Source organism: Diabrotica undecimpunctata, chromosome 3, assembly GCF_040954645.1.
Source record: "Diabrotica undecimpunctata isolate CICGRU chromosome 3, icDiaUnde3, whole genome shotgun sequence".
Classification (NCBI taxonomy): domain Eukaryota; kingdom Metazoa; phylum Arthropoda; class Insecta; order Coleoptera; family Chrysomelidae; genus Diabrotica; species Diabrotica undecimpunctata.
In genome coordinates this window covers 144,039,138-144,056,924 of record NC_092805.1, presented here as the reverse complement: position 1 = coordinate 144,056,924, position 17,787 = coordinate 144,039,138, and the positions used below count along the sequence as shown (strand labels likewise).

The 17,787-nt window shown below is 34.1% G+C and overlaps 1 protein-coding gene across 3 annotated transcripts in view; it reads left to right on the top strand.

Moving 5' to 3' along the window:
* The window catches only part of LOC140437504 (homocysteine S-methyltransferase-like), a 151,413-nt gene that overhangs the window by 46,560 nt on the left and 87,066 nt on the right, over positions 1-17,787 (top strand). Inside the window, exon 2 of one of the 3 annotated variants that reach the window (XM_072527069.1) lies at positions 5,103-5,145. The exons of the other annotated variants lie outside the window; for them this stretch is intronic. The gene's annotated coding sequence lies outside the window, so the exon portion shown is untranslated. The remainder of the gene's footprint in view (positions 1-5,102; positions 5,146-17,787) is intronic. 3 annotated transcript variants of the gene reach the window in all.

The window sequence follows — 17,787 nt, the reverse complement described above, 5'->3', positions numbered from 1 at the left end:
ATGCAAGATCGCTTCCTCGTGATGTAAGTTGGATACCGCTAAAGCACAATCATTAGCAAATGCCAGACTAGTTACAAGGCTCTTCTTTGTATCAGTATGATACATGATACAAAAAATATGTAAAATTACAACGGTGCGCCTCAGCATGTCTTCACATGTCAGACTACCTCTTTCGATATTAAAATTAAATATAGAAAACTTTAGTGATCAAAATTAAAAATGGTTCTTGCAATTTTTGGCTAACAATAACATAAACGTCTTTGCTTTTCAACACCTATATCTTCCGAATCAGTACTTTTCGCTCCGGATATAATTGCACGGTTTCACATAGTTGGAGCAGCTTACAACAAATGTTTATGAAACTGCAACACATGTATTTAATGCGAACTATAATGCCAAGAGACTACAACAAATAACCAAGTAGAGAGATGGAAAGAGCATTGTCAGGAGATGCTAGGCTCGCCCACGTAAAACGCAGATGAGATTGTGGAAAACCCGCAGAATGTAGACTTGCGTATCTTGCGAGGTTCCTTCCAAAACGGAGATAATAACAACTATCAAATCTCTGAGAAATAACAAGTCTCCGGGAATCGATAACATTGCTGCTGAAATACTTAAAACTGATCCGCATCTAACTGCCTAACTTTTGCTTCCCATAATTCGATAGGTGTGGGAAACACACCGCATTCCAGCGGGCTGGAAAAGGGGTAACATTATCAAGCTTCCAAAAAAGGCAAAAATGGGAGAGAAATAACCTTGCTTACCGCAATAAATAAAATCTTCACGACGATCATACTTAAAAGATTAACAAACAAGATTGAATTTTGAGCTGGTCAAGCAGGCTTCAGACCAGAATCCTCCTGCATAGAACACATTAATACTGTGAGGGTAATAATGGAACAATCGGTTGAGTGGAACACACTCCTATACATTGTTTTTGTTGACTTTGAGCGTGCCTTTGATAGCTTATCTCATGCTGCGTTATGGAAAATTTTAGAGCTGAGAAACATCCCGCATAAAATAATTTCCATTATAAAGTCACTGTACACTGACGCGAAATGCAGCGTGACACACAATGGAATCAACAGCGACGAATTTGACATACTTACTGGAGTCAGACAATGATGCGTGCTTTCTCCGTTTCTTTTTAACATAGCAGTAGACTATGTTCTCTCCAAACTGGACTCCGACACAAGAGGGATACAATGGATGTTAATCACATGCCTAAGCGATCTGGAATACGCCGATGATATCTGCCTGTTAGGACAAAGGTTCCAAGATGTGGCTGATCAATTGGAAACACTTTCCACTAAAGCCAAAAAAGTAGGTTTAAAAATCAATATTAGTAAAACCAAATTCATGAGAGTAAATGCAAGAAACAACACGCTATTTACTATCAACAACGTGCAGATTGAAAATGTGGAAAACTTTACGTATCGTGGAAATGTCATAACAGAAAGCGGAAGTACAGAGGACGACATTCGTATGAGGATACGAAAAGCCCAACAAGCATTTAGCATGCTCAACCGTGTTTGGAGATCTGGCGAGTATACTACAAGGAGAAAGATCCGCATATTCCCGTCAAATGTAATGTCTTTTCTACTCTACGGATGTGAAACCTGGAAAGTGACAAAAATCCTTACAGATAAACTGCAAGTCATTATTAATAAATCTCTACGACGAATTGTTCGTATTTTCTGGCTTAACATCATCAGAAACGAAGATCTACTACACCTGAACGAACAAAAAAGGGTAGAACATCAAGTAAAGTCCAGAAAGTGGGGTTGGATTGGTCACACACTCAGAAAAATAATTGCAGTATTGCAAAGATTGCTCTAGAGTGGAATTCCAGAGTAAAAAGAAAAAGAGGTCGCCCAGTATAAACTCGGAGAAGATCTATCATGGGCGAGATAAGAGGTCAAGGAGAGTCTTCTAATGAGGTGAAGGCCTTAGTGCAAAATAGAACCCGATGGCGCGTTTTCACTGAAGCTCTATGCTCCACTTAGGAGTTCAAGAACCTTATATTTATATATATATATATATATATATATATATATATATATATATATATATATATATATATAAATATATATATATATATATATATATATATATATATATATATATATATATATAATGCCAATATGGAATGATGGAATGGATATGATGAAAAATAAAATATTTGTAACCAGTATAAAAGTAAACGGCTTAATCTTAAAAATGTGTACAAACCACCTGCAACTAACTGGTCGCAAGAAATATTATTAATACTTTAGACAGTCAACTTAAAGTCTACACTGGAGTTTTCAACGGCCGTTACAATTTATGGGGCTGTGAGAACAATAACGCAAAGGGTGAAATACTGCTCGAACGGGATGAAAAAAATAGTATCCACTTCAGTAATAGCCTAAAAGACAAACGCATTTTCTTTTCTTGAAGAGGGCGCTAATGAGTGGTACCTATTTGACCCCCAAGCTATAACCAACCAAACACCCCATCACAGGATATAACGAATGGGGAAGTTTTGTGCTGAAAGTATGTTGGATGCCCTGGGTAATAGGACATCCTGTGTTTTACTTTATGTGGTTAAGCCGTCTGATTTTAGGGGTAGCTAGAAGAGCTCTTCTCCATATGAATAACTGAAGTTAATTTTTACATGACTTTAAACTTGTGTGCTAAAATGTGTGTTCCGGTCAGTATGTCAGCGACCTAAGGGATTCCCCGCCCAGATTGTTTGTGCTCGTCCACTCAGTCGCCGAATTGGCAAAATAAATTTTGTGCTTCTCGTCGGCTGAGCGGCCGAAGGGTCTGACCATCGAGCCCACGTTTGTCGGTACGTGATCTCGATGCTCAGGTTCCGTGAGCTTGATCTTTTTGACCTACCTAAAGGTTTAGTCAAAAAAAACTGAAAAATTAAGCAAAGGAACACTTATCAATTCAACAAGATATCGCTTGCATGACGCAAGGACACCAGCGACTAAAATCTAGGTATCATCCTATCAGAACTCTGTCTTGAAATTTGTGACGAATACGTTCTCGAAATACATGACAAATAAGACATAAACAGATAATGGAGATGTGTATAAGACATGGTTAATGTGCTAATGTATTATTCCTAGCAGCAGCTAGGGGTACCATACCATAATAGTTCCTTAAATTGCCGAAAGCGCATCTCCCGCGGACGCTTCTAGAACTTCGCAGAATAGTCACCAGGTGGCCCATTTATTTGATTTTAAGAAAACAAGCATTGTTAAACAACTTATTTTCCAGTCAATACGATCCTGTAAGATATTTAAAAACTTTATCGTTAATACATCAATGCGATCAGGTTGTTGAAGAGGTAATATGGTAGTTTGGATACAGTTAAACAATAAAATAATAAAATGATACTAACTAAAATAACTAAATTACTACTAGATTAAATTAAGAAAGAAAAACTTAAGAAATGGGAGAAGACTTATAGCTTAAACGTTACAACGAGGAGCTTAACGAGTTTATTGAATGGGTCAATTATGGTATATCTAACCAAAGAAAGGGGCCAGAATAATATGAAAACGACATTTGAGGAAAATGAAAGAATACATAAACAGATGGAGAAAACAGAAAAGCAAACAACAAGAAAATGAAAATTTTTAAAAAAGGAAACAACCAAACAAGCCAAATAATAACATGGGAGCATGAGACCTGAAAATGTTAAAAACTACTATTTCATAAATCTACTAACCCAAAAATTCTACAAAAACCTGCAATAATAAATATATAGAAATTTACTAAAAATTTAGCATATTTTAATACATTTTTATGTATACTTTGTAGCAAATATTATTTAGGCCAAAGTCAATTGATGTTATCTCAGAAGAATTTTTAGTTGTCACGTGTCGTATAGATCTTGTCAGTATTAAATTCACAAAAGGATTTAGTCCCCGTAAATCGGGTTTCTAGCATCTGATAGCGTACCCTCTATTACAGGATACTATTTAGCCGAACATCTAATATATCCACGGGGGGTATCTAATATGTCTTTGTTAGTTCATTTAGTTTTCCAACTGACATCTCTGCAAAGTTAATCATATACTACCTGAATTGAAAATGGAATACCTAGTAAATATGCATTGCATATATCGTTCTCTATACATACAAGTTTTTGATAATAAAGTCGGTTCATATAGTGCATTAATTAATTACAATTTCGTAATAATTTGAAAAGGAATTTGTTGATTGTTATTAAAAAAGATTTATTATTGCTATTGTTTGAAAGTTTGTCGTTTAGTGTGGGTTTTATTATCAAGACTGCATTGAAAACAATATTTTTGAATTCCTCATGTAAATTCAATCAACTGAATTTGAAAGAGGACAAATAATTGGATGCCAGAGGTTGGACTGACACTTTGGGAAATCAGCACATACACCAACATCGCAGAGGTACCGGAGTAGTGCTAAATCAGTGACCGTGAAGAACTTTTAAGAACAAATGCTCTTAAGGACCGCTTTAGAACTAGTACTACTATATAAATCGCTGGCTGCTACAAGACATCAACTCTGTATTATATCAGTTTTCCAAAGGATGACTCCTGGTCTTCAACCCTTTCGACGCACGCCTTATTTTCCTTTAACCCGGGTACCCAGGTATCCATCAAAGTACATTTTGTTGGATAATTTTATCTAACAAATAATTTACCTATAACCTCCCAAATCCCCATGATTAAACTAATTTTATCTATAGATGTATCAGTGTACATATTTATTTTAGTTTTTTGAAACAAGAAAATTTTTGTTTTGAAAATAAAGACACGTATAGGCCAACCGAGTACTCGGTTGAAATTTGAATGATACTGGCTTTTTGGCATTCATGGTAGTTTTTGTTCTGTCTTTGTTTGCAAATCGATATCTTGTGACAAATTAAGCACGATCCAAGTTTCCTGTCAGTGTTGTCTTGTGGTTGATTATTAGTAGTTGATTGAACTGCAATCGGCTTATCATAATAAGTTTTTAGTCGCTGTTTTTCAATGAATGGCATAGTCAATTCTTCAGAAAACTTGTAACAATTTTATAAAGCTTACCACGTTGGGCGCCAGTTGTAACAATATATTATTTGCTTATAGGGGGTTGAAAGGTGGTGCTGAACAATTACTGGGCTGGAGATAGGTAAGCAAATAAATTGAAACGTTTACGAGCGGCTACTGAAGTTTTGGTTGGAGAGTTAGGTAGTGAATAAGGATTCTTTTATTTAAGGGACTGGGAGAAACTAACTAAACAAAAGAAATCAAACAAATACTTACAAAGATGTCCTAGACAACATTAAACAAGAAGATTTCTAAACTATTTAAAATTAGAACGCCGTTTAAAAAAAGCCTACTGCTGCTTAGAAACAAAGGCTTAGGTTTTTTCTTTCCTAAAATGTTTTAAGGGTGAAACTCCTTTTAAAAGAAATAATTTTTTAAACTCCCAATTTAAAGGGAAAAATTACATATTTATTTGTATTGTACATAAGCAGTTATTACAAAAAATATCTAAATTTATCAACAAAGATTAAAAGAAAAAGCAATTTTTTTATTATAAACAGACTAAAAATGTTTATCATATCAATCTCAAAGACGCAAAAAGATTAAGAATCTTTTTCGGCTTTTTATGATATACGGGGTGAAAATGAAAATGCTACAATATAAGTGTATGTGATAAACCACATCTCGCATTAAGGCCTTTTGTGCGGTGATTGCTTTTGTTATTTTATTGCCTACCATTATTTGAACCTGTGTTTTTTATATAGTCTTTGTGTTATATTCACCCATTTCTCTCTAACGTGAATTCTTCTAATTTCTTTCCATAGCTGTTTCCTGGCTATCGTATGCTTTCTTTAAGTCGATAAAGGTCATATGTGTTTCAATATTTTTCTCTTTTTTCTTTTCTATCACTTATCTTGGTACAAGGGAGGCATTATTTGGCATTCAGATATTACTACAAAAATGCCGAGATCAGCGAAAAGACGTGTCGACTACGAAAAAGCGTTTGATCGAGTAAAACACACACAACTCATAGAAACCCTAACACAACATGGTATAGACCATAACACTGTAGCACTTATTAAAAAACTATATTGGGATTAAATGGCCTCGATCAAAACAGACAATCGTCTGACAGCAGAATTGCCAATAAAAAGAGGAGTTCGTCAGGGTTGTGTACTTTCTCCACTGTTATTCAATATATATTCCGAAAAGATCTTTTAAAATGCCCTCGAAAATATTGAAGAAGGAATAAAAATTAACGGAGAATACGTAAACAACTTAAGATACGCAGACGACATCGTCATTATTGCGGACAGTGCTGAGGGTTTACAACGACTTTTGAATGTCATAACCAGAGAGGGAGATAGCTTGGGACTAAATATAAACACAAATAAAACAAAAGTAATGGCTGTTACACGTGCACCAAATGTCGACATTAATATTTGTATCTATAACAAACATATAGAACCAGTACAAAGATTCCAGTATCTTATGATGAATATATTATCTAGACATAATCTGGCTTTTTGGAATCCGGCTTTTTCTTTGTCATAATAGTCCATGTGTTGTTCTATTTTTTTGTCTTTTATAACTGTGGAGACTATTCTTGCTATCTAAGGCATTACACTGGCCCCTTTATAGTTATTTGTTAAACTTTTGTCACAAATGGTGGGGATATATGATAGATTCCGCTCCTCTGGAGTCTCTTCCCCTGCTTAGATTTTATTGAACAAAACTCGTATAAAGGATACGATCTTTACGCCTTTTTATTGCAGTAGTTCCATTTTTATGTTCCCTGGTCTTGTGGCTTTGTTTAGCGGTTTAGTTATATCTTTATCTGTGATTTTGTATTATTGTCACAGGGTCTTGTGAGAAATACTCCGGTCTATTCTCCTGCAATAATTTGGTGTAATGCTTTATTCACTCCTTTGGTGTAATTATCTGTATGATGTTTCACTTGTTGTCTGAGGGTAACATATTCTTCTCGTGTCCATCTGTGACATATTCTGATATAGTATTCGAATACCCAATTGCAATATAAGCTCTAGAAATAGAAATGGATAGATCTTGCAATAGAAAAAGATACGTGGATTGGCTAAAAAAGCAGCAGGTAAATACGGAATACCAAACGAGTGACTAAAATATTGTGGAGCAGCAATGACAGAACAATTAACAACATTAATTAATAAAATTATAAAACACAATAAAATACCGGAAGAATGGAGAACGAGCGAACTAATTCTACTTTTCAAAAGAGGAGATAAAAAACAGCCAGAAAAATACAGATGCATAAACTTGTTAAATACTACGCTTAAACTTACAACTAAAATTTTACAAGTGATATTAAATCAGAGGATAAGTTTAGCAGATTAACAACGGGGTTTTCGTAGTGGAATATCGTGTACAGATGTAATATTCGTTATAAAGCAAATTACTGAGAAATCACTAAAGTACAATAGACCAGCATTTCTGTGTCTGATTGACCTAAAAAAGCGTTTGGCAGAGTAAGACTTAAAGATGTAATCTATCTTCTGTATAATAGAGAAGTTCCACTATATATTATAAAAACTATCTAAAACATCTACCAAAACAAGAAAATGGAAGTCAGAATAGATGAATATCTTATAGAACCTATAGAAATAGGCAGCGGAAAAAGACAAGGGGTTTTACTGAGCTCCATGCTCTGACATATGCCTCAGAAACAAGACCCGACACAGCCAAAACGCAAAGGATACTGGAAACGGCAGAGATGCAAGTACTGAGAAGATTTACAGGGAATATGCTGAGAGATCGAAAAAGAAGTGCAGACTTTAGAAGAAAATGTAACGTACAGTGTATAAATGAATGGACACAAAATAGAAAAAAAGAATGGAATAACCACATAAGCAGAATGGAGGAGACCCGTGTCGTCAAAATAGCAAGAGATAAGTCGCCAATCGGCAGAAGAAGTTACCTTCCATAGAGGTATTCATCCGGCAATGAACAAGCAGAATTGCTTATAAAGAGGAAAAAGAAGAATATAAGTTCTACTTTATACCTTGTATTTGCGAACTTTTACATCTCCTCATTTATCTGGATATTATCTTTTTGTCGTCGGTGTACGATTTTATTACCAAAAAATGATTAAAATATATTTACGTCTTCTGAATGTTGCATTTTTAATGTCAGACAGTATAAAAATCTGACGGGAAAGAAAATTAGAAAAATATCCTATTGTGAAGCGACCTAATGACTGCTTAGTTATGGAATATGGTTACGTTTTTTTATATTAAAATATTTATTTAATTTGCTAGTAATCTATTGACTTGATGATAATTTTATCATTAATTATTTGTAATGTGTTAAGTTACTGAACTTCAAACATGTTTTGTCGTCTGTCTATGATTATAATGCATGTAACAATGACCTTATCTCGGAAAATTTATAATACAATGTCTGGGACAAAATAAAAATAGAGAAACAACTATTTATATCTCGACAATAGTGATAACGTTAAAGTATGTTACAATAGAACATTAAAATTGTTAAATTAATGCATTGTGTCTTAATTAATCAATTTACTTGTGTAATCTATGTTTTTATTATTAATGTTTTGAGTAGGGTAAGGTGGGGCTAAAAGGTTAAATTTCACTATTTTGAATTATACTGGAAAAACCGTCTACTATATGACATATACAACACTACAACACTTTCATACTAGAAATATGTTTAAAAAAAATTTTTTTTCTAAAACTAGAATTAACTTAATCCTTGTGTCTTTTTTTGCCCCACAGTAGAGATAAAAACGGGTAGCCAGGAGCCATTCAATACAAATTGGGCGGTCTTCTTTTTTAAGTAAATGTTTAACATGGCAAAAATGGGTATACTGTGTGGATCAATCCATGATTGGCGTCGGTTTTTTTATGATTTTCCGGATCTGAAAATTTCCCTAGCCCAAGCCTGGATGATCCTAAGTATGCCTTTGCCCAGGCATATCCGCATTCATGCATCTATAGCTGAAGACAGATATAATTTAACAGCTTCATATACTAACACGTAAAGTCGTTGTAACTTGTGAAAATAATGTGGAGAAAAAGAGACCATCACGGTTCCATTTTCTTTAGCAAAATATAGTTTTGATACAGATAAGTATAAAGAATGGACTTAAAGATTCTAGTAATTTAGAATATTGCCTGGGCAAAAGCTTTTTTAATGTATACTAAAGCGTTTTGTGTAAAACACCTGATATTTGAAAAATTTTCAGCTTTTAAACTATAAGTTTATATATAAAAACAATTTCTAGAAATACTAAATGACTTTGTAATAATTTTCCGATTTAGGAAAAACTATGACAATGTTAAGGGTAAAAAACATAACTGAAATAGTTCAAAATAAAATAAATAACATTTTAAATACACTTGTTTACATTTTCTTGACATAACTTTTGTTCGTCGTCTTCTACGTATATAAACGGTTCTCTTTTTGTCAAAGCTGCGATCTCGCTGATGATTTTAGATGTGCATATCAAATGCACGTCATAAATTATTCATAGGTGCTTTGGATTACTTGGGTTATGGACATAGGCGTATTTTACACAGATGTAAAGAGTTACAGTGTTGTTTGTTAAGAAAATCTAGTACTAGCTAAAAATAAAAATTGTTTATTATGAAAATTAAAAAATAGTCGGATTACACGGATAATGAGGTTTAGGAGATTACAAGTGCAGTTCATTCAACAAGTTTAATACTATGTTTCCGAAGGCTTCTTCTGTCAGGCGTTGTTCTTCCACTCTTTCTTGATTTTCACTAATTATTTTTATATTCTCAGAAGCGTCAATGAACTTGACAAAGTCTTCACAAATTTTGTTATTATGTATGTATCTCCAATTTAGAGAAAGCTGTTCTACGTGGGATACGTCGGTCTTTTCGTCAAATATGACTGTCATAATTTGCACTTTGAACCTGATTCATTATTTATTCAATTCATTTCATTAAATTTATTCAATTTCTTTTCCACATTTCCTGTTTATCTAACATGTTATTAATTGATTTTGACTGGTGCTACTAAGTGGCAAACATGTAGGAGAATACGGACTCGGTAAAAGAAATGAACGAGGTGACAGACTACTTCAATTCTGCCAGGAGAATAACATGATTGTATCTAATACATTCTTCAACTTACCAAAGAGAAGACTTTATACGTGGAAATCACCCCAGGACAATGGCGAAAGAATAATTCGAAACCAGATTGATTTTTTACTGATAAACGAACGATACAGAAACTCCTTAAAATCCGTTAAAGCTTACCCAGGCGCAGATGTCTTTTCAAACCATAACCCTCTAATAGCGCAAATGAGTATTATACTAAAAAAATTGGAGCAGAAAAGAAGAGCAAATCAGATAGACGTCAGTCATTTATGTAACCTGGAGGTAAAGGAGAAACTGCAAAAATGTATTAATAATAATTTGAAAATACTTCATGAAAAAGAAACATCTCAGCCAACGAACAATATAGTTAAAAAATGGCAAAACACAAAAATGGCGATAACAGGTCCTGCGAAGAAAATTGTGACTAAAGAAAAACCAAAAATAAAGCAAAGGTGGATGACTGATAAGATCCTTCTTCTCATGGACAATCGGAGAATAATGAAAGGAAAAAACGAACAAAGGTATAAACAAATACAGAAAGAAATCAAAATAGAAATCAGAATAGCAAAAGAAGATTTATATAAAAGAAAATGTAAAGAAAAAGAGCAATTGCAGACAAAACATGATATTTTTAATGTACATAAAAAAGTGGTCTCAAAGATGTCTTGACATAAATCAAGATGTATTCATGTGTTTCATAGATTACAACAAGGCCTTTGATAAAGTGCGGCATGATCACCTAATCAGACTCCTGACAGAAAAGAATTTAGATAAACGAGACATCCGACTAATAGCAAATATGTACTACAATCAGAAAGCAGTAGTGAGAGTAGAGAATAATACCACTGAAGAAATTGAAATAAAGCGAGGTGTGAGACAAGGGTGTATACTATCACCAACCCTGTTTAATCTCTATTACGAAGACGTAATGAATAGAACACTCTCTGAGTAATCCGTAGGTATTAAAATAAATGGTGTTAGATTAAACAATCTGAGATTTGCCGACGACACCGTTCTGATCGCAGAAACACTTGAAGGCAGTTTCGAGTTTCTTCTCCACTTCTTCAAAACTATTTCCTTGAGCACATATTACAAGATCGTCAACATAGAGGAAGTGCTTGGTTTCGGTCGACGTAGGTTGGTCGTTTGTTTATATATTGAAGAGCATTGGTAATAAAACACTTCCCTGTGGGAGGCCTTTTTTTGAACTCTCCACCTACTTACTTTACGCTCCAGCATAACGAAAAAACGTCTGTTTTGCAGTAAGGAATCTATGACCTTACCCAGAAGGTGGTCATTGAGAGTGTCGTATAATTTGCGGAGCAATTTCTTTGTGCCTTACTGTGTCATAGGCTACTGTAAAATCTTCAAAAGCAGCCCCTGTTAGAAGTTTTTTTTCAACGCCCTCTTCAATGTATTCTGTTAATGCGAGGACTTGACCGGTGCAAGATTTGCTGGGTCTGAATCCTCCTTGTTGTGAGATGAGGTGCTTGTCGACGTTTTTTTCTATTCTGGCAGTATGAGTCTCTCGTATAGTTTGAAAAAGTGACACGAGATAGGTCTGTAGCTACTGGAGTTTTTTGGGTCCTTTCTGGTTTTAACAACGCTATTATTTTAGATTTCCTCCATGATTTTGGAATGTCGCAGGTTTTGCAGCACGTTTTATGTGAAATTAATGTTTAATGGTATTTTTAACTGTTGTAACACTTGATGAGGGTCTATTTTCGAAGGCAACAATAAATAAATCAATTACTTCGCGTATCGAATGACCCTGAAAGTACCATGTTACAAGTTGCACTTTTTCTTGGATGGTATACAACGTAATAGGCATTTTATTAATTGTTTGTTTATACTTTTAGAACTTCGTTTGAAATTTTTAATGGCAATGTGACAATTACGACAATTCGTGCCTAATGTGAAATGAATATAGAGGTTGAAACGTGTAACATGTCACAGCGATTGCTATTGTGTTGTATGGTCAATAAAACAATATCGTGATCTGTATATCATATGGTGTAGGAGTGGGTTACAGACTAACATGTACCATTAAACCCTGAGACATTGTATTACAGATATAAAACAGTTAAACAGCTTTAGGATGATATAATTCTTTTTGTATTTCAATTTTATGTCCTTTTACACCGAAGTATATTCCTTGCTCCTTCTCGAAATCCGCCAATGGATTTTCTCGATTCAAACTGTATGACCATACTCGACGAGACCACAAAAGCAACATTCTACCGTAGTGGAAAATGATATGCATTGCTTTCGGTTAAAATGCATAAAAAGAAGATTTATCACCGTATTGCATGCAAAATGTATGTACAAAATGCGTATAAATTCAAACTTTGACATAATTTGCTACATAACAACTATGGCATTTATTTTTCCTGTGTATGCAATCAACACGTTTCTCGTAAGTATAATTTAAAATCGTCTAAGTTGATTATTTGACAGTTTTATTTTATAATTTTTTTGTTCCCCAATGAGTGAAAACTATGATGTTATTAACATGATGTCTTAACATACTGTTGAAACACCAAAATTTGTGTCCGAACCGAATGAGGTACACTGTAGACTTTTAAAATTGCTTGATGAAAATACTAGTATGTTTTGCTAGATTTGTTTAATGAAATGTGTAGAACTTGGTGTCAATAATTATAAGCCTGCGGAAAGCTGGAATTTCATTTTGAGAAATTGGCAATAGTATTCGTAGAAATGCATTTTGACTACTTGACTACAAATTTGGAATGGGGCGTGCATGATTTGGACGCTAAATTTAAAATTTGACACTGAAAAATAAAATTACCTGTTTCTGCATACATGATTTGGACGCTGGGTGTAATTGAAATGTAAATGGAAAGTCAGGTAATAAAATTCTAGAGATTAAGCTTGATAAGGTTTATTTGTCACTTTGAAATAAATACGACATACATTTTACGAAATGGAATCGATAGATACAGTTAATTTGATACTCATGTATCCTATTTCTAACGAACATAATTTTTTTTCTACTCTTTGGATCTTTAAGTCTATTACTTTCACTATTACAGACACTATTAATTTTAATGAAAGTTTCAGTTTGAAAATATTTTAAAACATCAATAAAATGGAAAATATTTGGATGAGCATGGTAAAAATTATCATTAAAACGCGAGTGGAACGATTCACAAGCATTAGTTGTTAATTGTAAACTCTCACTCATCGCAGCCCACATCTCCGACGGAAATGTTGCGTGGTCGCCAATGTAGTTGTCCAATAAGTAGTCGGAAAACTTTTAAATTTTTGAATTCTTTGGTTGAATAGCCATAAAATCATATATGAAAGATTCTTCGACTTCTGAGAGAGGTAAAAATGGCAGCCCAAAAATATATTTCAGCCATTTAGATATTTCACTGTCTGCCAATTTATATTCCCGAATTAAGCCACAACCACCGATATTACGATACCAAGCTCGCATAAGATGAAAACGGCACCCTTTAATGTGCACATTTGGAAATTCAAAACGCGCAGCATTGTGGATAGCAATTTCAAAATCGGAGAAAATGATTTTGGATTTGAATTTTAGACCAATTACTTCACATTTGCGTTTCAAAACATTAAATAGTTTTATATAGGTTTGTTCCGATTTGTCGGGAAGTAAACAATAACACAATGGTATATAATGTCCATTGATAAATACATGTATGGTAAAAAATTGCTTGAAATATTGAGCACAGTAACTAAATGTACCGTCCATATAAATCGTTTCACTGACGCACAGAAAACGCATGTTAGTGTTACACGAGAAGATGATAATGTTAGAACTTAGTTCAACCGCAAATATAAAATTCTCGTCTTTAAGTGTTTTGATATTCATAATATTTACCGCAGCAATAGTTTCTTCTTTACTTTTGGGCAGTTTCGGTTGAGCCATTCGCCGTTCACTGTATATTTGATTTCGTATTAAATTAACGTCTTTAACAGACATGTGGCTCAAGCAATCTACATTTTCTTTCAACGCACTATGTATGATTTTGGACGGCCTTTCGGTCAAATTATCCTTAGCCTTCCTTTTGGCACTGCTACGCACAATCTGTCTATTAAGCGTCTTGATATCACACTCGTGATTATGTTCTAGATTACTTCGGATCACTAACTTTTCTGGCCCTTTCGTGAATATCTTCGCTTTACACGACCGTTTTACGCACCTCCAATACGGTTCTCCCGATTTTAGTACTTTATCTTGAGAAAAAGTAAAACTGTTCACTTTGAGCAAAATTTTACCACGATTACTTACTAACGTTGAAATTTCCATGTTCACTTTTCACTATTCTCTGACAAACTAATAACTAGTAACTAAGTAAATTTCAATGACCATCATTAAACCCTAATTTTAGCGTCCAGCGTCCAAAACAAGGGTACTTTTAAGACCCTCAGGTACTTCAGCGTCGAAAACATGCCCGCCCTTGGAATGAATGGCTATCTACCTCTAAGTCGGTGCCACAGGAATGCAGAGCTGGTGCGGAACAACGACTCTCCTTATCGTGCAATCAGGTCTTTTCGACCGCGTCTTGCATCTTGCTATTGACCTAAGGACAGAGGGGAGACTTTCAAAGAGATATATTGACTCAAAACAGATAGTAATGGTAGTAGTAACGCGTCCAGTGGAATCAGGAATTGAATTAAATTGTGGTTACTATCGAGTCACGATTTACATTTTATTTACATTTGTGTGTTCATGATGAACGTAGAAAAATCTACCAAGGGCATAGTTAAAGCGGGAAATTCAAATTTGCTTAAAACTTGAGAGAACGTCTACTCGAGAAGTTATGATATGGAGAGAAATTTCATATACAAGCAGGTCTCTTTCAGTATTCCTTGAAAGAAACATGAAACTTCAGTACCATATCCACAATGTTTTAGTACCGTATCTTCAGTGTCACTAGCAGATTCCTTTGTAAATCTTAATTTACTGTTTGCCGGGACCAGCTTGGTCTTACTGATCTTTCACCTATTAAACATGATTACCTAATAAGTTGCTTGAGACTTAATGCCTAAAGGCGAACTTACATACCTATGCGAAGCAAGCGTTGAAAGTAGAGGAATTTATTAACTTAAAATGGACCCCAACTCATTATTAAAATTTCCAAGCAAATAATTAGAAAATTGTTTTGAAACTTTAAACATTTAATGTACTATACCAAAATTATATATATATTCGTTTAAAAGATAATAAATTTTATGTTTTAAGCTGGAAATTGTCCATTAATAAATCTTTGTTTCTAACTTTTGATGAAATCTAGTTTGGTGTTTTGTTTCTTTTTTGTAAACATATTTAATGGTTTTCATCATTGATCGCTTTTACTTTGAGTGCAATCATGTAATACAACGATTTGGTTATTTTTAGTGCAATAAAGAAGTCTGGACTACAGAATTTAATTAAACCGAATGACGATTTAACAGTGACGCAACAATAGATAAAATTGAAGAGAAGCTGGAAATGTCTACTTTTCCGCTTACTGTAATTTATAAGATAAGAGTTGTGTGTTATTTAAAATGATATTTTATAATACTGTGTATTTACTGTGTATATAATGTAGACGGTCGGATTATCTCCACTTCGCTCCTCGATTTATTGCTCACCTCTTTTATAAAGAGCCATTTTTATTGCACATGAGCATTTGCTCTATTAAGTAATATAGCATGTAGACCACAATGATCCTATATTCCTCAAAAATTCCCATTCGCCATCGAGTTGATGTTGCAGTTGTGTAACTCCAATAAGAGTTTGTCAGACGTTTCAATACTTCCTTTGGTAGGTTGTTATCCATTATCATTTCTGATTTTCTAGTTTTGCTTTTTCAAGTCTTCTATTAAGAAATAAATAAAGTATTTCTCTTTTGTTTTGTGCCAAAGTTTTTAAAATATGTGTTAAGGAAAACCAATGGTCCACCGTTTCTATATTTAATGGTTTATTAATTCACAGCAACTACAGGACCGAAATGTGGTACATATAGTAAACTCATTACTTTGGTCTCCTAAAATAAGTTTACGGACAAAAATGACAATGTAAATGTCGGTTGTAGAACCAATTTTGACATACGGATCTGAAGGTTGATAAATGACGATGAAAGAGAAGAAAAAACTGGAAGGTGTGAGAAATGGACTGTCTATGAAGGGCATTTCGGATATCCAGACTTGATCACATCCGAAATGAAGAAATAAGAAGAACAGGAAGGATTTACAATACCTTTGATACAATAGAATTACAACTTTTATGGTACGGACATTTAATGCGAAACTATGTTTCCTGAAGTAGAAGAAGGAGAGAAAAACCGGAATTAGAATAAAGAGAAGGAATTAGAGGAATAATGTTCGGATAAATTTCTGCGGTCAGGTAAATGAAAATTACTAAGTTTCCGGCAAGAACGGCGTTGAGAATTTGAAACTCGACGTTTCGGCATTCATTTTGGAGCCATTATCAAGAGAGATACGGCCCCGTTCGAGGTCTCAATCTGCCTACTTCCCCCCCCTCGTGACGTACCAGTATCTTGTTCTGTAAAAATACAAGAACCGTCAAACGACACTGAGGTCTTAATCTGCCTACTCCTTAGTGTCCAGTGACGATTGGTCTTACCCTTTGTAGCTGCTTACCCTTTGTGGCCTGTCTGAATATGATATTGGGCTAGGGTTAAAATGGTATTGGAATGTTTTACATATATAGAATGTTCGTAAATACGGTTATGGATTCTTCGGTTTGTCTGTCCTATGTATGTAGTGGGCAAATGGAACAAGGTATCTTGTAGACACCATGGTCTTCATTGGGGATTTGGTCTTTTACGGATCTGACAAGATTGGACAACTTGGAGTGAATAGTGAAAATGGTTTTGATGTTTAGAGGATTAAGAGTTCTACTGATCTTCTCAGAGACACCTTTAATAAAAGGTAGAAAGATTTTTGGTTGATTAGGCGGAAAGGTTTCTGTTTTGGATGGAATGGGGTTTAGATGTTTTTGAATGCTCTTATTGGTTTGGGTTTTGTGGTAGCCGTTTTGTAAGAGTGTTTACGTTATTGAATTGATTTCGGATGATCTTTGATTGTTGTCAAGTCCTCAAAAGGTCCAACCTTTGATGTCCTAACCTTAAAATTAATAATTAACATATGAGTTTTTAAGCCTCTAAATTGGGTGATTTCACATTTTTCAGATTTTCAATCCCTTATGACTCGAAAACTGTCAACTTTAGAGAAAAATGACAAGTGACCTTTTTTGTTTAAAATAATACAAAAAAAAATATTCGGAGCAAAAAAGTGATTTTTGGAATTTGTTTAAAAAAATTGTTTAAAGATTTCTGCCCAAAAATTTCGCCCTGTATCCTTTAAATTTGTTTAAAGGGGACATTTTTAAAGAAAAAAACGCAAATAAACTGAATCAGAAATATTTTTTGTACGGGAGCGATCTCACAACATGGACTAGACATTTTGTAAAATCACTGTCTGAAAGATTTGAATTTTAACCAAAATCATTAGAAACAAATTATAGTTAGAAGAGTAAAAGAGTACGAGGTCTTGAACGAAAAGTGGCTTGTAGTGTAATTTATTTTCGACAACTATATTGCCAACGTGAAAATTTAAATAGGATTTAAAATCTGGATTTTTTATTTCAGTTCACAGAGGCC